We start from the raw sequence: 8,139 nt of genomic DNA, 5'->3' as shown, positions 1-8,139 counted from the left end.
TTTACCCCCCCCCCCCCCCTCGTTGCAGGCACACGGCACTGCAAAGGTTAAACGTCTCACAAAGCATAGCGCATAGCCTCAAATCACAAGGGAGCGTCTGCCAACAATGAGTCCTAATGGTGCACTGCAGCCAGTACTAAGACCCCGGGTACAGCTGCTGTATTGTCACGGCTCCCCTCAGTAATGGGCAGAGCGCAGCCATGCATTAGGTACAGTCATGTGACTATAAGCAGTATGGTGACGAACACTTGTACTAGCTCTCGTCCTCCTCCTTCAATCACGCCTGACAGGGCAGCTGTCGCCCCAGTTGTAGGAGGAAGGTAATTTGCAGACGCTCTCTTACTGAAGATCTGCTTGCCATTAGTGACCGGGTTGCGGTGACGATGACGACGATACTGGGCAGTATGATGTGTGCGCTGCGCCGTACTATTCACTTCACCACATCCTACTTCTGGACGGTGAGTGGGCTATGGTCGGAGGGAGAGTGCGCTGCCGCCTTTGCTCTGAGGAGGCAAGTTCCACACAGGCTGGTAGGGAGCATCGTGCCTCCGGTGTATGCAGTTTCCCGTAGCAGCCAATCACAGAACAGCTTTTATTTTCAAGCGCTATATAAGAAATGAGAGCTGCACTATAATTGGGTGCAGTAGTCTGTGGCGGATTGATCTAAATACCGGATGAAGAACACCGTGTGTTTGCTGCAGAAATAACTAATTAGCTGACATTTTTGCTGCAAATCTGCTATGTGTGAATTCTCCCTGAGACAGTTTCCTGACTCTCCACTAGTGTGCGCAAAACTCGCATGGAGACATGTCAGAAGATGGTATCGCGGTTAAAGGGGGTTATCCAGGTAGAGATACTGATGGTTTATCCTCCACATAGCTCATCATTATCACATCAGCGTCAGGGGGGTAGCTGCGAGAGTTCAGCTTGGGCCCCCTTCCCTCAGGAGCAGGGGAGCACATAGCCTTCATGCTGCCTGAGGCAAAAATTGAAACCGCACTCCTCCCATGTCACATTCTTGACCTAACCCCTTCCCTCCAGCCAGAGGTGTAACTTGACCAGCATGCACTTTCTAAAATACTGGTGTCTTCTTATGTGGTCTTTGGGCCCCCCAGGGCTACCTCTGCACCCCCTATAGCTACGCCCCTGGTCCGAGTCTTGGCACCTCCTGCCTAACAGTTATTTTTATTTGCTATGGTTTTCATGTGAAAGGGCGCAGCAATTGTATTATTTATTTCATGCACTTATATAGCGGCACTATATTCTGCAGCGGTTTACAGACATTAGCATCACTCCGTGGAGTGTGGGAGGAAACCCACACAAACTCCATGCAGATGTTGTCCTTGGTCATATTCGAACCTAGGACCCAGCGCTGCGAGGTACCAGTGCTTACTGCTAACCACTGAGCCGCCATGGTTGCAGGTTTTTATGCAGATCTCACTGTTTGCACTGAATAAATTGCGCAGAAAAAATAGCAACGAGTACATGACATTTGTGTGATCTGGCACTGTATTACACTGCGCTAGAGCAGCGTGGGATCTGGCACTGTATTACACTGCGATAGAGCGGCGTGGGATCTGGCACTGTATTACACTGCGAAAGAACGGCGTGGGATCTGGCACTGTATTACACTGCGAAAGAACGGCGTGGGATCTGGCACTGTATTACACTGCGATAGAACGGCCTGGGATCTGGCACTGTATTACACTGCAATAGAACGGCGTGGGATCTGGCACTGTATTACACTGCGATAGAACGGCGTGGGATCTGGCACTGTATTATACTGCGATAGAGCGGCGTGGGATCTGGCACTGTATTACACTGCGAAAGAACGGCGTGGGATCTGGCACTGTATTACACTGCGAAAGAACGGCGTGGGATCTGGCACTGTATTACACTGCAAAAGAACGGCGTGGGATCTGGCACTGTATTACACTGCAATAGAACGGCGTGGGATCTGGCACTGTATTACACTGCGATAGAACGGCGTGGGATCTGGCACTGTATTACACTGCGATAGAACGGCGTGGGATCTGGCACTGTATTATACTGCGCTAGAACGGGGTGTGACCTGGCACTGTATTACACTGCGATAGAACGGGGAGGGGATCTCTTACTGTATTACACTGCGATAGAACAAGGTGGGACCTGGCACTGTATTGCACTGCGATAGAACGAGGTGGAACCTGGAACTGTATTACACTGCGCTAGAACGGGGTATGACCTGGCACTGTATTACACTGCCTTCTCAAACAGCTGATCGGCGGGGGTCCCGGGTGTAGGACCCCCACCGATCAGATACTGATGACCTATCCTGAGGATAAAGGCTATTGCATAGCCGAAACGTCGTATCTTTTTGTGTGTGCACTCTTGGTTCCCAATAAACAATCACACCGGACATGCTGCTGTGAACCTTTTTACTTTCTACCATTGCTTATGGGACTGCTGTGGATCGGTGGTCCTATCACGGCTGGTGCATTCCGGATTGGTCGTGAGGTCCATGTGTGCTGCTCTGCAACTGTCTTCTATTGCTATCCTGAGGATAGGTCATCAGTAGTAAAATCTTGGAAAACACCTTTAACTTTAAAACTTGGCCTGCCCCTTCAATCATTTACATATTTCACTGTGACTTAGGAATCTTGCACACTTTTCTTTTTTTTTCTGTTCCATTTTTTCCATACCGTATATGAACCATTCATTTCAATCCTTTTTTTCCGTTCCGTTCAAAGATAGAACATGTCGTATTATTGTCCGCATAACAGACAAGGCTAGTACTGTTCTATCAGGGGCCAGCTGTTCCGTTCCGCGGAATGCACACGGACGTCATCCGTATTTTTTGTGGATCGCAAAATAATAAAAAAGCCATACGGTCGTGTGCAAGAGGCCTTAGAGTACGGCTTCACAATAACATTGGTCGAGCAACAGCAGTCGCTGCCAGGTACGCTGAGTAGTGGTGATCCCATAGAAACGAATCAAATCGCCTCTCTCGTCGCAAGAAATCCTGGCTGCGATGGCAGTTACGGGACCAGTGTGCATATAGCCTAAATGTGAAAAAATGCAGTGATAAAAACTCTTTGTGGGGAATTTCGGTCAGCATTTGGTCTAGGTTTTTTTCATCAGTATCTGTAACCCAAAACCTGGAGGAGAACCTACAGAGAAGAAGTATCCCTGAGAGATGTGTGTCTCCTCTGTGTAGGTTCCAACTCCTGATTTTAGCTTACATATACCACTGGAAAATACTGACCGTGGGAAAGTGGCCTCAAGATAACCTCTGGAAAAAAATAACAGCAAAAAACTTTGTGAAACCGGGCTGGCCAGCTTTGGCCAAATGACTACATTTCAAATGGTCAGGGTAAGTGAAGTATGCAGAGTAAGCAGTTCCTTCTTCTTATCTGCCCTCAGACTTGCAGAGCAGATTAAACTTTCTAGGAACTTTTCTTGTGTACTGAGGACAGGTAGCGCAGGCTCATACCTTTGACCCACAGTAAACCATGGGGTGGGGGGGTGACTCCAGGTGAGATCATTACAGGAGCGCTGGAGTGGAGGACATACCTGAGGTATCAAACAGCTGTGACAACTCCAAAATGTCCTCAAATGTAACTGGCCAGGTAAGACCATCTGTGACCGAGGGCGTATTGGCTGCAGTTCCCCATACAACTGCAGGTTTTGAGGGCCACGCGTGCAGCTTATGCCTGTGATGTTCATGTCATGAGATCGGCGCTGGGGCTGTAATACTGACCCTAAAATACGCCCTTCCTAATAATGGAGGAGAGTAACAGGAGTAGGAAGCAGTATTTGAGCGTCCCATACATAGAGACTACATAAAGTGTGGAGTAATATTTTTACTTTTCTTACTACTAGGTGCCATGTATTAAAACTGTGTAACAGAAAGACTGGCTTTGCCGAACGTCAACCGGTGACAGAAATGTGTGTTTTGTAGGGAAAGGCTTCTGGTCTGAAGATAGTGGATATAACATGAACACTCCCATCCACTTATCTCATATAACACCATCATAATCCATAGTGTGGAACAGATTGCCATCGCTCCTTGTTCCCTGCTCACAATCTAGTTACCCTAACTCACCCTAAGGCCTCATGCACACGACAGTTTTTTTTCACGGTCCGAAAAAACGGGGTCCGTGATCCGTGACCGTTTTTTCGTCCGTGGGTCTTCCTTGATTTTTGGAGGATCCACGGACATGAAAAAAAAGTCGTTTTGGCGTCCGCCTGGCCGTGCGGAGCCAAACGGATCCGTCCTGAATTACAATGCAAGTCAATAGGGACGGATCCGTTTGAAGTTGACACAATATGGTGCCATTTCAAACGGATCCGTCCCCATTGACTTTCAATGTAAAGTCTGGAGTTCTTTTATACCATCGGATTGGAGTTTTCTCCAATCCGATGGTATATTTTAACTTGAAGCGTCCCCATCACCATGGGAACGCCTCTATGTTAGAATATACTGTCGGATATGAGCTACATCGTGAAAATCAGATCCGACAGTATATTCTAACACAGAGGCGTTCCCATGGTGATGGGGACGCTTCAGGTTAGAATATACTGAAAAACTGTGTACATGACTGCCCCCTGCTGCCTGGCAGGTGCTGCCAGGCAGCAGGGGGCAGACCCCCCCCCCCCCCCTGTTTTTAACTCATTGGTGGCCAGTGCGGCCGCCCCCCCTCCCTCCCCTGTAGTTAACTCATTGGTGGCCAGTGCGGCCGCCCCCCCCCCTCCCCCCCCCCCCCCCCTCCCTCCGCTGTAGATAACTCGTTGGTGGCCAGTGGGCCCTCTCCCCTCCCTCCCCCTCCTAATTAAAATCGCCCCCCTATCATTGGTGGCAGTGGTGAGTACCGATCGGAGTCCCAGTGTAATCGCTGGGGCTCCGATCGGTAACCATGGCAACCGGGACGCTACTGCAGTCCCGGTTGCCATGGTAGCTTAGCAATTTGTAGAAGCTTCATACTTACCTGAAGAGCTGCGATGTCTGTGACCGGCCGGGAGCTCCTCCTACTGGTAAGTGAAAGGTCTGTGCGGCGCATTGCTTATAGCACAGACCTGTCACTTACCAGTAGGAGGAGCTCCCGGCCGGTCACAGACATCGCTGCTCTTCAGGTAAGTATAAAGCTTCTACAAATTGCTAAGCTACCATGGCAACCGGGACTGCAGTAGCGTCCCGGTTGCCATGGTTACCGATCGGAGCCCCAGCGATTACACTGGGACTCCGATCGGTACTCACCACTGCCACCAATGATAGGGGGGCGATTTTAATTAGGAGGGGGTGGGAGGGGAGAGGGCCCACTGGCCACCAATGAGTTATCTATAGCGGACGGAGGGGGGGCCCACTGGACACCAATTAGTTAACTACAGGGGAGGGAGGGGGGGCTGGCTACCAAGAAGTTAACTACAGGGGAGGGAGGGGGGGGGGGGGGGCGGCCGCACTGGCCACAAATGAGTTAAAAACAGGGGGGGGGGGGTCTGCCCCCTGCTGCCTGGCAGCACCTGCCAGGCAGCAGGGGGCAGTCATGTACACAGTTTTTCAGTATATTCTAACCTGAAGCGTCCCCATCACCATGGGAACGCCTCTGTGTTAGAATATACTGTCGGATCTGAGTTTTCGCGAAGTGAAAACTCACCTCTGAAAAAGCTTTTATGCAGACGGATCTTCGGATCCGTCTGTATGAAAGCAACCTACGGCCACGGGACACGGATGCCAATCTTGTGTGCATCCGTGTTCTTTCACGGACCCATTGACTTGAATGGGTCCGTGAACCGTTGTCCGTCAAAAAAATAGGACAGGTCATATTTTTTTGACGGACAGGATACACGGATCACGGCCTCGGCTGCAAAACGGTGCATTTTCCGATTTTTCCACGGACCCATTGAAAGTCAATGGGTCCGCGAAAAAAAACGGAAAACGGCACAACGGCCACGGATGCACACAACGGTCGTGTGCATGAGGCCTTAACCCCATAGGGACACAGCCTTATTTCACCTTAAGGACTTGGCCATTTTTTGCAAATCTGACCACTGTCACTTTAAGGGTCCATTCACACGTCCTGTTTTTTTTCATCCTGAAAAACGGTCCGTTTTTTGCGGATCCGTTGTTCCTGAAAATGTTTCCGTATGTCATCCGTATGTCATCCGTTTTTTGCGGATCCGCAAAAAACGGGAACATGTATACATTTCAATAATCAAATAAAGTTGTTTGGATTTCTTTGAAAAAAAATTGAAAAAAAAAAAAAAAAAAAAAAAAAAAAATTTGTTATGTGTTTCCAGGAACGGAATCCGCAAAAAACGGATGACATACGGAATGACATCCGAATGTCATCCGTTTTTTGCGGATCCATTGACTTTGTATTGTACCAGGATCCGATTTTTCAGGACAAGAATAGGACATGTTTTATATTTAAACGGACATGCGGAACGGAACAACGGAAACGGACAGCACACATTGTGCTGTCCGATTTTTTCCAGGACCCATTGAAAATGAATGGGTCCAGATCTGGTCCTGATCTGTTCCTGAAAAAACGGAACAGATCAGGAAAGAAAAAACGGACGTGTGAATGGACCCTAAGTGCTGATAACTGTAAAACGCTTTGACTTATCCAGGCCATTCTGAGATTGTTATTTCGTCACATATTGTACTTCATGACACTGGTAAAATGAATGTTTTTTTTTTTTTTTGCACAAAATAATACAAAATTTACAAAAAAACAATTTTTCGGGACCAATTCAGGTCTGAAGTCACTTGGAGGCCTACATAATAGAAACCACCCAAAAATGACCCCATCTAAGAAACTACACCCCTCAAGGTATTCAAAACTGATTTTACATACGTTGTTAACCCTTTAGGTGTTGCACAAGAGTTATTGGCAAATGGGGATGATATTTGAGAATTTCATTTTTTTGTCTAATTTTCCATTTTAACGTATTTTTTCCACTAACAAAGCAAGGGTAAACAACCAAACAAGACTGTATCTTTATTGCACTGACTCTGCCGTTTACAGAAACACCCAATATGTGGCTGTAAACTACTGTACGACCACACAGCGGGGCGTAGAGTGAAAGGTGCGCCGTTTGGTTTTTGGAGGGCTGATTTTTATGGACCGGTTTATTTACACCATGTCCTGTTTCAACCCCCCTGATGCACCCCTGGAGTAGAAACTCCCTAAAAGTGACCCCATTTTGGAAACTACGGGATAAGGTGGCATTTTTTGGGGGACTATTTTTAGGGTATTTTTTGGGTTGCTCTATATTACATTTTTGTGAGGCAAGGTTACCAAAAATTGAAATTTTGAAATTTCATCTCCATTTGCCATTAACTGTTGAGGAACACCTAAAGGGTTAATACAGTTTGTATAATCAGTTTTGAATACCTTGAGGGGTGTTGTTTCTTAGATGGGGTCACTTTTAGGCTGAGTTCACACGGGCAAGATTTCCGCGCGGGTGCAATGCAGTAGGTGAACGTATTGCACCCGCACTGAATCTGGACCCATTCATTTCTATGGGGCTGTGCACATGAGCTGCGATTTTCACGCATCACAGAATGCTTAGTAGGTGGTCAATTGAGGGTTAAAAAAATAAAATAAAATTAACTCACCTTCTCCTCTTAATCGCGTAGTTCCCGGTCTCTTCTGATGAGCTGTCGGCTAAAGGACCTTTGGTGACGTCAGATCACATGCTCCAATCACATGGTCCATCACCGTGGTGATGGACCATGTGATTGGAGCATGTGATCTGACGTCACCACAGGTCCTAGCCGGTAGTTCATCATTAAAGAAGAGACCGGGAACTACGCGATCAAGAGGAGAAGGTGAGTTAATTGATCACCTACTAAGCATTCTGTATTCAGAATGCTATTATTTTCCCTTATAACCATGTTATAAGGGAAAATAATACAATCTACACTACAACTTACCCAAACCTGAACTTCTGTGAAGAAGTTCGGGTCTGGGTACCACAGTTGGTTTTTTATCACGCGAGTGCAAAACACATTGCACCCGCGCGATAAAAACTGAACATCGGAACGCAATCACAGTCAAAACTGACTGCAATTGCGTACCTAATCGCGCGGGTTTGCCGCAATACACCAGGACGCATCCGGACCTAATCTGGACACGCCCGTGTGAACCCAGCCTT

At 47.7% G+C, this 8,139-nt stretch overlaps 1 protein-coding gene across 1 annotated transcript in view; it reads left to right on the top strand.

Annotated features, from left to right (window-relative positions):
- The first annotated feature begins 253 nt into the window (after positions 1–253).
- Positions 254–8,139, top strand: part of LOC122929751 — a 30,325-nt gene continuing 22,439 nt past the window's right edge. Inside the window, exon 1 of the mRNA XM_044283423.1 lies at positions 254–320. The gene's annotated coding sequence lies outside the window, so the exon portion shown is untranslated. The remainder of the gene's footprint in view (positions 321–8,139) is intronic.

The sequence above is a fragment of the Bufo gargarizans genome, chromosome 2 (assembly GCF_014858855.1).
Source record: "Bufo gargarizans isolate SCDJY-AF-19 chromosome 2, ASM1485885v1, whole genome shotgun sequence".
NCBI lineage: Eukaryota > Metazoa > Chordata > Amphibia > Anura > Bufonidae > Bufo > Bufo gargarizans.
The sequence above is the reverse complement of the archived record's forward strand: the minus strand, read 5'-3'. Positions and strand labels throughout refer to the sequence as shown.